This window comes from Rhynchophorus ferrugineus, unplaced genomic scaffold, assembly GCF_030347505.1.
Source record: "Rhynchophorus ferrugineus isolate W39M unplaced genomic scaffold, kcgeb_rfMv2 rfM4, whole genome shotgun sequence".
Taxonomy (NCBI): Eukaryota; Metazoa; Arthropoda; class Insecta; order Coleoptera; family Curculionidae; genus Rhynchophorus; species Rhynchophorus ferrugineus.
Window position 1 is genome coordinate 461,715 of NW_027472583.1, and position 19,612 is coordinate 481,326.

Below are 19,612 nucleotides of genomic sequence, written 5' to 3' on the forward strand. Positions count from 1 at the left end.
AGATAGATACAAAAAAACATTATTTTTTAAATCACAAATGTATTTATTAATATTTTATAAATAAAGCAAAGCAATAAGCAACTCTGGGCATTTTTCTTTCTCATTTTACTAGCATTACTCTAGTAAAAAAAAGAGACAGAATGAAGTTTAATACGTCCGAATATGTAACCAAATCGGTCTATAAAATTCGATTTGTGTTGGTACTGGTCGACACCGTTGTAATATGTCCCTACAACAACTCTAACCTACAAACTAGTGTGGCATTTTAATTAATTGTAGTTTAAGTATTTCAATAAATACGCATTAGGTGTACATTAATATTTCGTTGACTCGAAATAAACGAAAATAAATTAATAAATTTGGTGCGGCAACGTTGCGTTATAGATTTTGATGACGTGGACTGACTGTTTTATTGGAAGGTCTTTAGAGTTGAAGTGAATTAATATTCCAATGAAAAAAAAATGTTACCTCTCAGACAAAGCTAAAACTCTAAAAATATATTTCGTGGCGAAAGAAACGAAAATCCATATTAAATTGCTTTAATATTAACAATTTTTAAGATATGACAATCATAAATCCACTAATTTTTAGAAAATGCACTTTTCATTCTATGCCTTAAAAACTAAACAATGTATGAAAATTATAATACTACCATTCGATTCAGGGTAAAATTATTTATTAACCCTGTAATTTTCACTAACTTGCTGTTATTTTATTGGAAATGGTAGCAAAAAAAATTGAAAATAACATAACATAAGCTCATTCAGTAGTGTTAGAAGACAGTTTTATTCTGTCTGATTGGCATTCGAATCTCATAGGAATATATGCTGACTTCATGCACAATTATAAAACTAAACTCATCAGATTATATTAAATATAATTTTCTATATTATTTGGTAACTAGCGACCCGCCCCGGCTTCGCACGGGTGCAATGCTGATACTAAATTAAATACACTACAGAAAAAATATGAACGTTGTATATAAAAACATAGCGGCCCGCTCCGACTTTGCACGGGCATAAAATATATATGCCTATGTCACTCAATGAAAACATGATTAAAATCGATCCAGTATTTTTGGTTCATTCATTACTGCCCTTGGCCTGCACGCATTAAATTTGGAGTAAAACAATTCCTCTTCCCCTATACTTACTATGAAGATTTCCTGCTATCTTTGGAATATCTAAATTCATACAATTTTTATTACATTACACATTTTTAAACGCAATTTTAAAATTTGTAATATCTCCGAAAATATTTGTTTAATTTACATGCTGTAAGGAACCATATTAATCTATATTAATTGCACACTGTATTTAAGGTACTTAATTCGATAAGGATTAATGCCGTATTGCTTAAAATAGCTTCGTAAATAAGCCATTTTCTCACGTAAAAAGTAAACAATAAAAATGGTTAATGTGGGTTATCCCTAAAAGATAAACATATACCATCGCGGACTTTTTTGTAGACCTTTTTATGGTGTACAATACTGTAGTACATTAATTTGATCTAACTCGTAGGGTTAGGCAGCGTTTTTGCTAATTGCTAAATAAGCCTAAAAAAATAGGTTAATTTACGACATCACGTTAGAAACCTCTAAAATTAGCAATGTTGCCTTAGTATATTATGCATGTATTATACATATAAACCTTCCTCTTGAATCACTCTATCTATTGAAAAAAACCGCATCAAAATCCGTTGCGTAGTTTTAAAGATTTAAGCGCACATAGGGATATAGGGACAGAAAAGGCGACTTTGTTTTATACTATGTAGTGATTGAAAGCAAAATAACATTAATATACTGCCATCACAATTGTCTTCACAGCAAAATATTCTCGATACTCAAGCTATACTGGCCGGTTCGTGCCTTGCAGGATTTTATCCACATTTTTCTAACTTTTTTCTGTCTTGAAACGAAAATACACACACTGTTTGGAGTTTTTACCAATGTATAAAAACCTCACTAATAGAGAACCTACACCACCGAATAATATGTAGATAAAACTTGATATTCACAAAATGTTCTTTATTGTTCATTGGGTAGATTGTTGATATCTAGGAGAATAAAAACAGCGCAGATTGTTTCGGATCGATCGGTACCTGTTTGGAGCTGCCTATATAGTTGAAGATTATTTAAGTTTAGACTTCCACCTAGTTCTGAGAAAAATGTATATGACCTTGAAGAGCCTACTCAAAAACTTCGCAAATTAATTTTATTTTTGTATTCTTGGAATGTTAAAAATGTCTTGTAAAAAATTGGATAGTAAAAAACGTTTAAAATTTAAGCCTCTACACCAAAACACTGCTTTAATTTATTGCATTAATAATCGCCAAGCTAAACTGTATATTAACGTAACTACAAAGCATAATATGAAAAACAATATTTTCTCTATTATCTTCTACATCAATAAGTACACAGTACTTAGTAAAAATAAATTATGCTGTAATGTCACAACACATATTAATTCCCATACACATGCTAAATGATATTTGTACATATTCTTCGCTAGTAGACTTTTAAGAATTCTTAAAATAACTTCGTTGTAATGTTTATGTTGTTTTATTCACCATCATAATTATTTGTAGATTGTTATTTATTCTCATGAAATACTGAAGTGTATTAACAGCCCCATTAAATGAATTAAAAATAAACTAGTTCGAGTTCTCAAGTTAGTGAAACAGAAAATTCGATTTGCCCTAATAGAGCTACTTTAAACTAGCATATCTCTAGTAATACTCAAGGTAGAACGCCATTCGTTTTGTTTCGAAATCCTATAAAAATTTCCAGTCTAATGGAAATTGGTTGGTTCAGAATACACAGTTCGAATCACAGTTCTACACTGACAGAATTTTGGTTATGCCCTTTAATTACAGCAAAAACGTAAAATTGTGGTTTTAAAAAACCAAAACTACTTTTATCCCAACCATTATAAATTAGTAATTATTCAATAAAAAGTTTAATTTTTTCTAAATAGTAGTTATATTATTTTATATATTATTATAATGTACACACTGATTTAAGAAAATATAATTCTGGGAGGATTTGAAAATCACAGATTGCTAAAAAGAAATCAGTAAACCAAAACACGAATCGTTCGCCGATCATATGTACCATATATACCATATTTAGCCTCCCCCGTTCGTTTTCTCGAAATTAAAAATGTAACAAAAAATCAAAATCAATATATAAATCTGAAATACTTGATTTCGATTTATTATCTTAACCTCGACTCTGAAACGTAGCGATAGCAAGCTGGCAACAAACCAAAATACATTATAATTATGCCCAATTAACAAAAGCACTTCGATGCTAAATACATTAGCTTAGACCAATTTATTTCAATAAATAATAGTTATAAATACTAAGCAGATTGCTCTGTTAATTTGTACAAATAGTATCGTTAAAAATATACGTTAGATTTAAAGATGAAATGGAATTGACGAAATATGTTACGCTGTTTAAATTATTACTAGTTATTGAAAAATGCACAACTTATAAAAAATTTTACGCTGACTTCAATGCCAGTATAATAATTGATATACATTTTAAAATAGTTTTAGAGGAATTTTCGGTTCTTTCGAATCGAATGGTAGCATAATAACTATTATGCAATCTTTCAGTGTTTCTGTTATAGTGTGAACAGTGTATTTTCAACACATGAGGGAATTTTTGTCAATGTCACGTATCTTGAAAATTATAAATTCTAAAGCAATTTAACATGGATTTTCGGCTCTTTCACCCTGAAATACATATATTTTGACAGTATTCTCTTTATCCGAGTGACTATAACTTTTGGCCCTTTTTCCATACATATAGTCGTGAAAATTTGCGATTTTTTGCCATTTTCAATATTTGTGTTGCTATTTCCATTCAAGCAATCGTAAATTGATGAAAATTACAGAACTTATAAAGAATTTTACGCCGATTTGAATGGTAGTATAATAAAGATTATGCGATCCTTACTATTTTTGTTATACAGTGAATAATGTGTTTTTATAAATTGAGTAAATTTTGGTTTATGTCGCGTATCTTGAAAATTATAAATTCTAAAGCAATTTAACATGAATTTTCGGCTCTTTCACCCTGAAATACATATATTTTGACAGTATTACCTTTATCCGAGTGATTATAACTTTTGGCCCTTTTTCCATACATATAGTCGTGAAAATTTGCGATGTTTTGCCATTTTCAATATTTGTGTTGCTATTTCCATTCAAGCAATCGTAACTTGATGAAAATTACAGAACTTATAAAGAATTTTACGCCGATTTGAATGGTAGTATAATAAAGATTATGCGATCCTTACTATTTTTGTTATAGAGTGAATAATGTGTTTTTATAAATTGAGTAAATTTTGGTTTATGTCGCGTATCTTGAAAATTATAAATTCTAAAGCAATTTAACATGGATTTTCGGCTCTTTCACCCTGAAATACATATATTTTGATAGTATTCTCTTTATCCGAGTGATTATAACTTTTGGCCCTTTTTCCATACATATAGTCGTGAAAATTTGCGATTTTTTGCCATTTTCAATATTTGTGTTGCTATTTCCATTCAAGCAATCGTAAGTTGATGAAAATTACAGAACTTATAAAGAATTTTACGCCGATTTGAATGGTAGTATAATAAAGATTATGCGATCCTTACTATTTTTGTTATACAGTGAATAATGTATTTTTATAAATTGAGTAAATTTTGGTTTATGTCGCGTATCTTGAAAATTATAAATTCTAAAGCAATTTAACATGGATTTTCGGCTCTTTCACCCTGAAATACATATATTTTGATAGTATTCTCTTTATCCGAGTGATTATAACTTTTGGCCCTTTTTCCATACATATAGTCGTGAAAATTTGCGATTTTTTGCCATTTTCAATATTTGTGTTGCTATTTCCATTCAAGCAATCGTAAGTTGATGAAAATTACAGAACTTATAAAGAATTTTACGCCGATTTGAATGGTAGTATAATAAAGATTATGCGATCCTTACTATTTTTGTTATACAGTGAATAATGTATTTTTATAAATTGAGTAAATTTTGGTTTATGTCGCGTATCTTGAAAATTATAAATTCTAAAGCAATTTAACATGGATTTTCGGCTCTTTCACCCTGAAATACATATATTTTGACAGTATTCTCTTTATCCGAGTGACTATAACTTTTGGCCCTTTTTCCATACATATAGTCGTGAAAATTTGCGATTTTTTGCCATTTTCAATATTTGTGTTGCTATTTCCATTCAAGCAATCGTAAATTGATGAAAATTACAGAACTTATAAAGAATTTTACGCCGATTTGAATGGTAGTATAATAAAGATTATGCGATCCTTACTATTTTTGTTATACAGTGAATAATGTGTTTTTATAAATTGAGTAAATTTTGGTTTATGTCGCGTATCTTGAAAATTATAAATTCTAAAGCAATTTAACATGAATTTTCGGCTCTTTCACCCTGAAATACATATATTTTGACAGTATTACCTTTATCCGAGTGATTATAACTTTTGGCCCTTTTTCCATACATATAGTCGTGAAAATTTGCGATGTTTTGCCATTTTCAATATTTGTGTTGCTATTTCCATTCAAGCAATCGTAACTTGATGAAAATTACAGAACTTATAAAGAATTTTACGCCGATTTGAATGGTAGTATAATAAAGATTATGCGATCCTTACTATTTTTGTTATACAGTGAATAATGTATTTTTATAAATTGAGTAAATTTTGGTTTATGTCGCGTATCTTGAAAATTATAAATTCTAAAGCAATTTAACATGGATTTTCGGCTCTTTCACCCTGAAATACATATATTTTGATAGTATTCTCTTTATCCGAGTGATTATAACTTTTGGCCCTTTTTCCATACATATAGTCGTGAAAATTTGCGATTTTTTGCCATTTTCAATATTTGTGTTGCTATTTCCATTCAAGCAATCGTAAGTTGATGAAAATTACAGAACTTATAAAGAATTTTACGCTGATTTGAATGGTAGTATAATAAAGATTATGCGATCCTTACTATTTTTGTTATACAGTGAATAATGTATTTTTATAAATTGAGTAAATTTTGGTTTATGTCGCGTATCTTGAAAATTATAAATTCTAAAGCAATTTAACATGGATTTTCGGCTCTTTCACCCTGAAATACATATATTTTGATAGTATTCTCTTTATCCGAGTGATTATAACTTTTGGCCCTTTTTCCATACATATACTCGTGAAAATTAGCGATTTTTTGCCATTTTCAATATTTGTGTTGCTATTTCCATTCAAGCAATCGTAAGTTGATGAAAATTACAGAACTTATAAAGAATTTTACGCCGATTTGAATGGTAGTATAATAAAGATTATGCGATCCTTACTATTTTTGTTATACAGTGAATAATGTATTTTTATAAATTGAGTAAATTTTGGTTTATGTCGCGTATCTTGAAAATTATAAATTCTAAAGCAATTTAACATGGATTTTCGGCTCTTTCACCCTGAAATATATATATTTTGATAGTATTCTCTTTATCCGAGTGATTATAACTTTTGGCCCTTTTTCCATACATATAGTCGTGAAAATTTGCGATTTTTTGCCATTTTCAATATTTGTGTTGCTATTTCCATTCAAGCAATCGTAAGTTGATGAAAATTACAGAACTTATAAAGAATTTTACGCCGATTTGAATGGTAGTATAATAAAGATTATGCGATCCTTACTATTTTTGTTATACAGTGAATAATGTATTTTTATAAATTGAGTAAATTTTGGTTTATGTCGCGTATCTTGAAAATTATAAATTCTAAAGCAATTTAACATGGATTTTCGGCTCTTTCACCCTGAAATACATATATTTTGATAGTATTCTCCTTATCAGAGTGATTATAACTTTTGGCCCTTTTTCCATACATATAGTCGTGAAAATTTGCGATTTTTTGCCATTTTCAATATTTGTGTTGCTATTTCCATTCAAGCAATCGTAAATTGATGAAAATTACAGAACTTATAAAGAATTTTACGCCGATTTGAATGGTAGTATAATAAAGATTATGCGATCCTTACTATTTTTGTTATACAGTGAATAATGTATTTTTATAAATTGAGTAAATTTTGATTTATGTCGCGTATCTTGAAAATTATAAATTCTAAAGCAATTTAACATGGATTTTCGGCTCTTTCACCCGGAAATACATATATTTTGATAGTATTCTCTTTATCCGAGTGATTATAACTTTTGGCCCTTTTTCCATACATATACTCGTGAAAATTAGCGAGTTTTTGCCATTTTCAATATTTGTGTTGCTATTTCCATTCAAGCAATCGTAAGTTGATGAAAATTACAGAACTTATAAAGAATTTTACGCCGATTTGAATGGTAGTATAATAAAGATTATGCGATCCTTACTATTTTTGTTATACAGTGAATAATGTATTTTTATAAATTGAGTAAATTTTGGTTTATGTCGCGTATCTTGAAAATTATAAATTCTAAAGCAATTTAACATGGATTTTCGGCTCTTTCACCCTGAAATATATATATTTTGATAGTATTCTCTTTATCCGAGTGATTATAACTTTTGGCCCTTTTTCCATACATATAGTCGTGAAAATTTGCGATTTTTTGCCATTTTTAATATTTGTGTTGTGATTTCCATTCAAGCAATCGTAAGTTGATGAAAATTACAGAACTTATAAAGAATTTTACGCTGATTTGAATGGTAGTATAATAAAGATTATGCGATCCTTACTATTTTTGTTATACAGTGAATAATGTATTTTTATAAATTGAGTAAATTTTGATTTATGTCGCGTATCTTGAAAATTATAAATTCTAAAGCAATTTAACATGGATTTTCGGCTCTTTCACCCTGAAATACAAATATTTTGATAGTATTCTCTTTATCCGAGTGATTATAACTATTGGTCCTTTTTCCATACATATAGTCGTGAAAATTTGCGATTTTTTGCCATTTTTAATATTTATGTTCTGATTTCCATTCAAGCAATCGTAAGTTGATGAAAATTACACAACTTATAAAAAATTTTATGCTGGTTTGAATGGTAGCATAATAAAGATTATGCAATCTTTAGTTTGCATTTTTTTTGTCAATAGCAAGTCTAATATAACAATCACGCCATGGTTTCAAGATAAAGTGTTGCATGCCACTGTCGATGCTCCATGTACTATGTTTCAAAAGAAGTGATACAACGCTATATTCCTCTAGAACTAATAACAAATGTAATTCAACCTATTTGTGTAAAGTAGTTCGAAAGAGTGCCTCCCTGTTCTCACCAATTAGCTAAATATGCGAAGTGAGAGTGAACTGCGTAGACTAAAACGTCTAACACCATCCGATCGGATTATTGATTATATGTACACTTTAGAATAAGACTAATTAGTTGAAATAGTATTTTATATAGGAGATCACTTAATGAAGTGATTTTCTATATACTATGTATATATATATATATATATATATATATATATATATATATATATATATATATATATATATATAATATAAACATAACAAATACTTATTGCCCTCTGGCCAGATTGTAGAACTAATAAGAGTAATAAAAAAGTATCTTGTAAAAAGCACTTGATTCAGTTTCTCGCCAGGAAATCTCGGAAGTTCTACAGTGATTGAATTGTGGTTTTACCAGAAAAGTGGAAAAATGGCATCGGATCCAAACGGCAGTTATATCATTTACTAAAGTTTACTAATTATCCGTTATTATATTTAATAATCTCAGCGCGTTTGCTTTTGATGTACCAAATAATACGACCAGACTCCGTAACATAATTATCAGAAGGATAATTTAATCTAAAACAATTACTCTTTTACCAAAATAACACACTTGTCCGTCGTCGGCCGACAGGGACACTCCCCGTTTGCGCGCCAGATAGATTTTGATGAAAAATTGGCAGAAGCGTCCAATTAAATCTCATCGATAGTGAGTCACATCTAATCACGGCGAAGGGGTGGTAAGGGCGTGCTGGCCGCTGGGAGGGAGACCAAATCACAAAATCGAAACTTTAAGGATGGGCCGCGCGCGATAGCGGCTTTGCCAAGATCTATTTCGGGAGCTTAAAATTGGTTTTGGATACGCCTTTGTTGACATCAAGACACGGCCTGCGAAACGTAATGGATAATACCGAAGCCCCGTGGTTTATGTTGAAATTTGGTCGGAGGTGGTGGTGTGGACGAAAAAACGAAGTGATGTTCTCTACTTGGAAAATATTAATTTATTATTGAAAAAATGGAAAAAAATACAAGAATATATACCAGACGCTTAATAACGTAAAGATTTTTTTTATAACATCTTTATTAGATACGCTTAGTACAATCTTAATTATTATTATTACAATTAATTTATTACTACTTTTCCTATGTGCTTGGATTAATTAACAAGCAAGACGAGTACGAGAAAATACATCAGTATGTATTCCTCAATTATAAAATTATAATTATTTATTAATTATTAACTTATAGCTATAGTTTACACTAATAATACACACTAAATGTTCACACAAGTTCGTATGGTTTTGTTCGTTTCAGTCTCCTGGCATCCTGTGCGCTGTCCAGCAGTTGTATTGCTTCCACGTTAGAATGATTTAGTAATCTTCTTTCGTGTTTCAAGGCGAAATCCTGCACAACTTCGCAAATCCATTTTATTTCCAGGTCATGGTGCAGTTCTTCATTGGTTACATAGCGATAGGCATTGGTAATCAATCGAAGAATCTTGTTTTGACAGCGCTGTATGACTAACTGATTTGAATATTTAGTGCAACCCCATATTTGCACCCCATAGGTCCAAATTGGCTTTATAATTGTATTATAGATCAACCTCTTTGATTTTAGATCAAGTTGGGAGTATCTTCCGACTAACCAGTATAGTTGTTTTATTTTGGTTCTAATGTGTTTTGCTTTTTGTCTAACGTGATGCTTCCAATTTAATCTACCGTCAAGATGGATTCCAAGGTATTTTGCTGATTCTGCTTGAGGAATCGGGCATCCATTGAGTGATATAATTAAGTTTTTATTATTTCGCCTTAATGCAAAATTAACGTGGACAGATTTGGAGCTATTAAGTTGAATTTTCCAATCTTTTGTCCATTTGTAGATTTTGTTGACTGCCACTTGCACTTTTTCTATTGCCCTAAACGTAAAGATACATATTTTTAAATTTATTTATTACACTGTTACTAGTCGCTTTTGACTACAATTTGTCTTTAAAATAACTTAAATCGAGACCTGACTGACCGGCAGAAACAAGTCGGATCTTAAAGGCCTAAATTATTAACTACTTCTAAAACGTATTAAACCATTTATAAAAATACCAGATTTCTAGTTTGGATTTTGAAATCACCACTCGACAATCGACCAAGTGCACAGATTAACAGCGCTTGTTGAAAAGGCATTCGAAGAAAATAGATAATGCCCTGTAATATTCCTGGACCTCTCACAAGCTTTTGGCCGGGTATGACCTTTGGTATTAATCTACAAAATGAGCAAATTGCTACCGGGGAATTATTGTCATCTGCTGAAATCATATCTTTTCGCATGAAGGGGCATCCCAACACAAACCGATTTCGGTTAGAGTTCCACCGGGTAGTGCCTTGGACTCACTGTACTGTGCTGTATCTGCTCTACACTGCTGATATCCCAACAACAAAAGAAACAATACTAGGAACCGACGACACAGTTATCATGGCAAAACATGTATCTCTGCCTGTAGAAAACGTAGAAGTAGCGAGACCTACAAATGGTCTAGAGACTGTAAAATACAGCTTAATAGCAATAATAATAAAATCTAACTATATCACTTGACGGATGCCTAATTTCTCAAGCAGAATTAGCTAAAAATCCTGGCATACATCACGATTATAGGTTAAATTGGAAACATCATGTTAGACAAAAAGCAGAGCAGTTTAGACTAAAAGTCAAGCAACTGTAAAAGCAAAAGCAAAACCTGCACGATGACCTCCAAATCAAATGGAACAATGTCGAAGCAATACAGCTAATGGACAACACGCAGGAAATCAGAAGATTGAAGCAAACCAAACCACACGAACTTGTTTAGTGTATAAGTGTATTCTTAACTTTTGTGTGTTAATGTAAGTACAACAGAACAGTAGTAATACATTAATATGTAAATTAAAATTGTATATGCTTAGTACATTAGTTCTAGTGAAAGATGTAATTAATAAAAAATATATCTGGGAAGACTCATCGGTCCTATCTTAGTCTCTAGTATATAATGATTATGTATTAACACTGCTGTTTTTCTATTAACTGCGCCTTAGTACACTACATTACACAAAATGAAATGGTTTGGCTCGTTTGAGTCTGTGTCCTATTTTGATGCTATCCAAGACAAGGTGATACGTGAGACAAGTGAGGGTGGAAATAACTAAAGGCGTGTATTATTAGAGGATAACTGTAGAAAACTTTATTGTAGAGTGTGAAAGATTTGTGTGTAATTGTTCAGAAATATACATGAGCGTTAGATTAGAATTAGCGTTAGGAACTATGGACTGAAAACAGTTGAAACAGTCGATAGTCGCAAAACAGTCGATAATCAAAAAACTAGCGACTGAAAATAGTTATGAGAAAGGAAATAAGGGAGATAATTGCTTGGAGAAGTTCATTTTATATGTGCTTATATTTTCCAACGGTAGTATAAGCGAGACGGAGATGTAACTTCACGTACTAAATTTAAAAAAGAAAAGGAAAAAATATTTACTGAGTACTATTAACATGCAATTAATAATTCCATTTTAAACGAAGTAGAATTACTTTTATATTTGAATGTTCCGTGAATCTGTAAAAAGGAATGGAATTTTTCTATGAAATGGATTAATACACCACAAATATTTAATATATACTATAATAAATATCACTACATAGTATAAAACAAAGTCGCCTTTTCTGTCCCTATATCCCTATGTGCGCTTAAATTTTTAAAACTACGCAATGGATTTTGATGCGGTTTTTTTCAATAGATAGAGTGATTCAAAAGGAAGGTTTATATGTATAATACATGCATAATATACTAAGGCAACATTGCTAATTTTAGAGGTTTCTAACGTGATGTCGTAAATTAACCTATTTTTTAGGCTTATTTAGCAATTAGCAAAAACGCTGCCTAACCCTACGAGTTAGATCAAATTAATGTACTACAGTATTGTACACCATAAAAAGGTCTACAAAAAAGTCCGCGATGGTATATGTTTATCTTTTAGGGATAACCCACATTAACCATTTTTATTGTTTACTTTTTACGTGAGAAAATGGCTTATTTACGAAGCTATTTTAAGCAATACGGCATTAATCCTTATCGAATTAAGTACCTTAAATACAGTGTGCAATTAATATAGATCAATATGGTTCCTTACAGCATGTAAATTAAACAAATATTTTCGGAGATATTACAAATTTAAAATTTGCGTTTAAAAATGTGTAATATAATAAAAATTGTATGAATTTAGATATTCCAAAGATAGCAGGAAATCTTCATAGTAAGTATAGGGGAAGAGGAATTGTTTTACTCCAAATTTAATGCGTGCAGGCCAAGGGCAGTAATGAATGAACCAAAAATACTGGATCGATTTTAATCATGTTTTCATTGAGTGACATAGGCATATATATTTTATGCCCGTGCAAAGTCGGAGCGGGCCGCTATGTTTTCATATGCAACGTTCATATTTTTTCTGTAGTGTATTTAATTTAGTATCAGCATTGCACCCGTGTGAAGCCGGGGCGGGTCGCTAGTAGACAATACAATAGAACAAAACTAATTCATGAAATAATTAAAAATGACCGAAATGAAATGAAAATAATGTCAATTACTAAACAGTCGATAGTTCCCAACACTAGTTCGAATGTTTGAGAGGATGAATACTGGTTTGCAAATATGGCAAATGTATTAGAGATTAAATCTAATTATATCAAGAAAAATACAGGTCTAAAAAAATATATACAATCTATACAGAAAAATCTAACAAAACTAAGTATTGCCAAGATTCAAAGTAACAACTACCTTCATAGACCTAATATGTATGTTAAATTAAATTGAAAGTGCAGGTAAGTTATTTTTTATGAAAAATGAAAAACGCCTTATGTGACGCCACTGACTTGTATTATCAGCATATTTATTTTAGTTTGACATTGTCCTGGAACTTTTAAACTTCTTAATAAAATTCCTGTAAATTAGGCAATTATTGTATTTCTAAGAAGTTGTCTAATAAATAATGAAAAAGTAATACGATTTTTTGATGTATTATATATTATTTAACCTAGTTTTGTCCGAGTGAAAATTAAATACGCTGAATCATATTAAGTTATCACAATAATAAGTTATTTAATATACATTATTAAATAATGTTATAACGATGCTTCACAAAACTACATCACACAAGCCGTAATATATGTTGTTGTATATTTATAAATATTTAGACGCACCCTATATATTGAAAAATAATATTCAAAAATTTATAAACCGTATATTTTATCAGTGTCTTTATTGACGCCTTCACAGCAACATTATCGTAAGTCATGACCATAAAAATATACCGCTTTTATGATACACTATCTAATCTGTAACTTTTATTAAACAAGTAAATCAACCGTATAATTATTATTACAGTTTATCACGACCTCCAATAGATAGTCTGTACTATAATTAAATTCACCATTTAATGATAATAATTAAGAGTATTTGCTGGATATGAATGCTAGAATACAATAATAGCATTATATCAGAAGTATAACTTAATTTTTCAGCATATTAATTTTAGCTTAACACATGGACTGAAAAGTATCAGATGTAACAGTGAAAATACGTGTTTTTGTTCAAAATTGGCTTTATTCAGCAACGTAATCTCCATCAAGAGTCGCACAATCATTCGAGCGCCGCTCTAACATTCAATACCACTTTTGTAGAACGATTTATTTTTTGCCTCAAAATAGGTCTCAGTTTCAGCGATAAACTCTTCATTCCAGCGAAATTTCTTACCGGCGAACATTTTTTTTTGAGGTCTGAGAACAGCCAGTAGTCTCTGGGAGCCAAATCTTGCGAATACGGTCGATGTGGGAGCAATTCGAAGTCCAATTCATCTAGTTTCGCCATTGTCTTGTCATTCTTAGCACAATAACTCATAAACTTACGTGTAGAATATCATGAAATTTTAACAGCTTTCTTTTGAAAACTGAAAAAGCGATGAATACAAATAAAATCTATGTGTTAGGCAGAACTAGATAAGGCCCGAAAACGCTTTTTTTTTGGAGAAAAAATATCTCGCATTCAAAAAGTTAATCACGTACCGAAGTGTCCTCGTATCTTCTAATTATATCTAAGTTATCTACAAGATCTTGTAAGGTTCCTATTGAATATTCATCCTACAGAACCTATTACAGCAATTATTAAAATCAAAATCTTCTAAAATATTCGAAAGAAAAATTAAGAAATTAATTTAATCATATTCTCAGGCCTATAAATCAATTTTCAAAGATTTACAACATATCGTGTATGTATGTTATGTTATGTTAAAATGTATTTTAAATCGCGACAGATACATTTGTAACCAACTTCATATTGAAGCCTGACCAAACCGTTTGGTATGTGTCAGTTCGTCTAAGAGGGAGTAAAAAAAAAAGTTGCAAATGTCAGAATTTGTACCGACTAAACCGCATTTGCGGGAAGTTTTATTTTTTTACTAGAATTTGAAGAAAAAGGCTGTGTGAAGCTTATGGCAAACATGCTCCACCGACATCAATATGTAGATGGGGATAGTTATCGACTACAATTGATACGTCAAAGCCAAACACTGCGCAAAAACGACCGGAATACTAGCAAAGACACAATTTTATTCTTCAGTATGATAACGCTGAACCACATTGTTGCAAAACCGGTAAAAATATACTTGGAAACATTAAAAATGGAAAGTACTACCCCTCGAGCCTTATTCTTCAGACGTTGCGCCTTCTGAATACTACTCATTCCTACATCGTCCTTTCGAGATGGAATGCGTAAATTGCCTGAAAGGTGAGAACCGATTTTTCAAAATAGTTTCAAATTTAAAAAAAAATTAAAGTAATTTATAGGCATAATAATCATGATAAGTTAGTGTTAAGGTATTTCACTTCGCCCAAAACTTAGTTCGTGACTTTGGAATTACACAACGGTTAAACAAAATTCCGATACATAAAATGCAACCCACGTATGTATTAAAACACACACAGTAGTAATAAATCAATTTAATACAAAATTTATGGGATAAATAGAAAAACTAGCTATCACTTCATCCATCTATACTTGAAATAATAAGGAATGATTATGACTTGTCCATGTTGTAAATGATAGATAATTTAAAGAAAATATATAAATACAACTAAAAAAATACAATATTAATCACTGTTCAGAGAAAAAAGTATTCTATAAATGTTGGAGCAACTATTATCTTATTGATAATTTGAGGAGAGTAAATAATTTAAATAAAATATATTTGGGTCTCATTTTGGGCAAATTAGAGAAGCACAATCTTTCGCATCAAGCATACCAAGTGACCAGCTTAGAGATCATCAGAAGGCATTCGATCGTATTGGAAATGGTGGGAAGGTTGTTCCGTGTTGAAAATGTACAATTACTCCTGTCTATGGAAAAACAGTAACAAAAAATGATTAAAGGAAAATGCAATTTGAATTTATTACAAGTTTTTTCAAAGAGAATTTGTTTAATGCCCAATAAAATCAATGCATGTCATCAAAATTTAAGAATTTTTCAGATATTTGGCAACACTCTGATTCGGTTACATGTTCCGGTGCATCAGACAGAAGTCTATCTCTTTTTAGCTGGGATGGAATGAAGAAAAAATAGCTACGAGTTTTACATTTTACAAACTGCAATTGGCAATATAGTTTATCCAATGAAACAGCGATTGCGCGTCATCAAAATGTATGACGTCAGCATGTCATATGTATTGTATGTATTGTTGCATTACCTCAGAATTTTGGTTTATAACTTTTGACGGTTAGTAACCTCTAATTATTATCACTAATTTTGAAGAATATTGCACATATTCGACAACGGCGTCGACCAGTATCAACAGAAATCGAATTTTATAAACTGATTCGTTTACACGACCCAACGCATCAGACAACATTCTGTCTTCTTCCAACTAGGATGAAATGAGAAGCAAAAATCCGCTCTGAGTTTAAAACGAATTTGACTTTTTTATAAACTGCATATGGTAATATATTAGAAGTCATCTATGACGTATATTGGCTGTTTGATTTGACGAACTATAGACCCTTTTTCAGATAAATCGATTTTCACAGGTCTCTTTTGATACCAACACCAGTGTAAGTTGATAATTTTAATTAAAAATTAATCAAATTGTTGCTGGCGAAAAAATGGAATTAAGATAAAAATTAAAAAAAACAAATTGATTGTTCTCCCTGAAATAATTTTTTGACGTTTGCACAAAAGTCAGAGAGATCTGAGTCTGGCAAATAAATTAAACATTAAAACCGTTCCATTCTTTTTGATTTTTATGAGATATGAAATATTAAAATAGCTCTACTAATTTCTCGAACAACCTCGAATATCATTTTATTTAATAATTAGACCAGTACAGTATTTATTAATAAATTTGTGATAGATACAATTCTGAAGGTTTTATCATTCCACTTTTTTAAATATGAATACCTCTAATCGATTTTTCTCCAGCAACACAAATCGATAAATTATGTTTTCTCCCTTTTTTTCGACGGGCCACTGATATGCAAATAATTTCGTGATTACATTCTCAGACTTCATACTGAGTGTTGAAAAAAATCTTTAACTTCTCCTGAAAGCAACTTAATTGTTTTGAGATAGCTTTGCCGTGGTAGATATTTAGAGGGCGTTATATCCAAACTATATGATGTCCCAAAACTTTCCAACCAACGAGACTTCGAATCAACACAAGCGTTATTATTATCACTAATGTTTTAAAGAATTTTACAAACATTTGGCAACATGGCCCATCAATAACAATCCAAATTGACTAAATTCGGCTACGTGTTCGGACGAATCAGACTACACTCTATCCCTTGTTAATTACAATTAAATTAAATTAAATACGATTAAATCTAATGTTATCAAGAAAAATGTACACAGGTAGTAACAGAAGAGACTAAGGAGAAATACAGTGATGACAGTTTTGACAAGAAAACATAGCAACGGAGAGAATAAGAACTAAACATAAAAAGGTAAATATGTACACTAATGAAAATACATTACTTGAATGTACGATTATTAAATTAGGTGAATTAAGCTTCCAGGGGATATCATAGGTGGTTTAGAAAACATTTCAATGTAAATATAATAAAATAACTCTAACCTACAAACTACTGTGGCTGTTTAATTAACTGTAGTTAAAGTACTTCGATAATATATGCCTCAGACGTACTATAATGTTAAAAAAAATGTTATTTAAATATTTTATTTATATTAAAATATTGTTATATCTCGAAGCTGAAATAAATTAAAATGAATAAAATGTCAACGTTAAACGCGGTAACATTGCACCGCTTTGACGTCATAAATTGAGACTATGTGAGTTCACTGCTACTTTGGATATGCTTTATCATTTACGCTATAGCTATGTTAGTCCTTTAAAATTAATTTACCCTTCTATTAATTTCAATATGTCAAAATCTAAAACAATATACAAAATTCTACAAACATTAATTGACTTAATTTCGAATTTATGGATTACCAGGCGCTGGTGTATCAGTCCACCTATAGCATTGATACTTCATAAAATATTAATGGTTATGGTTTTGCTATTACTCTATTGATTTTTGTTAACCGACATAGCAATCGATGGATATTTTACTTGTTCATATAAGGATATTCAAAATGTCGACACGGTAAAATCGCAATAAACCAAACACTCGTTACGATAACGATAAAAAGATGATCTACAACGCTTAAAAATAAATATTTGGCCAAGTTGTGATACAAATATAACTACAGTTCCAAGAAGTTTCACATTATCTATCATTCGCATAATGTAGAAGTTATGTAAAGTTGTCCAAAATAATTACTGATGCACTGAATAATATAATCAGCATATGACGGATTATTTAAATATATAGGTTTTTCCTTTATTATTTATTTTATCCTTACTCATCAGGTATCTTTTATATCTTACATTATTTCAGTTGTGAAAAAGTCCAGTTAAATAAATGCTTGTAAATTAATAATTATTATGACGCATTGTAAATAAAAGGTCCTTAGACACTTTATTCGTACTTAACTACTACGTATTAACCTTACAAATAACTAACTAATATCCATATGACCACAAAATGAACATTCATCTATAAAAACAACTATATATACATTATTTAGGCTCCATATGTTTTTACTGCACAAATATTTATAATTGTTGATGAAAGTTAAAACCAAACCATCGCTTCATTGATTATAACTGATTTTATTTAAAATAATGAATAGAACATTTCCTAACACTATCGAATTAAAAAAGAATTAATTATTGTTATAAAAAAGATATTATCACATCTTACTAATACTATAAATCATACGTTCAATTCAAAATGCATCAAGTAACCTTGACAACTTAAAACTACTGAAAGTTGTCGATAATAAACAACAAAACATTTTCTAGAGCACTTATTTTCTGTGAATATTTTTCCTTTACCTAAATTCGAATGCATTAAATCTCCCGTATGATTATTATGAACGCTATTTAAACATAACTGCAGAATAGCCAATACGATTTTTACTTTTTGTTATAAATATTTTATGGACTATGAGAGTTAAAATTATGCGGAATAACTAAAATATAAGTAAATATATTTACTAATATTATATATGAATTACAAATAACACATTCAAATTCAAATAATACCATGGCATTATTTTATATTTGTTTACATTGTTACGTTATTTTTTATTAAAACGTTTAACTATTAATTTGCAAAAATATGTATAAAGGATATCAGAGTATTAAATTTTAAAATAAAATGCATATTTATAAGTCTAGAAAATAACTACAAGGTGGCGTCGAAACATAAGTATTGGTGATTTTTATTTTGCTTAATAAATCGAAATAATAAACTTGTTATATATGTCGAAGGACCAGTTAACATTCTGAACGAACAAGCAGATATTTTTCGGATGTCGAAATTGTTGTGATATAACAATATAATTATAAATAAAAACTATTTAAAAACAGATATATTTAAGTTACTTCCGAATAACTAAATGTGTCAATTATTCATATACATAATTTCGAACGTATTTTATATAACTTTATACAATTAAATATTATAAATAATACTTACAGCCAACTCGTTGCATTATAAAATTTTAATAGACACATAATTTTATTAAGTATACAAAGAACGAAGCATAAACAATAGAAAACAACAGTTAGAACTGTATCATTTCGCAAAATACACCTAGCCAACAAGTAAACATAAAACCTAACCTACAAATGCGGAGAAAGTAGCGGAAAATGGTAAAATTATCACATACCCCAATTTTGGTAACTGTCCAGGCCGCTTCGAATACGCACACAGTTTAAATGTCATGTCATGAGTTTTT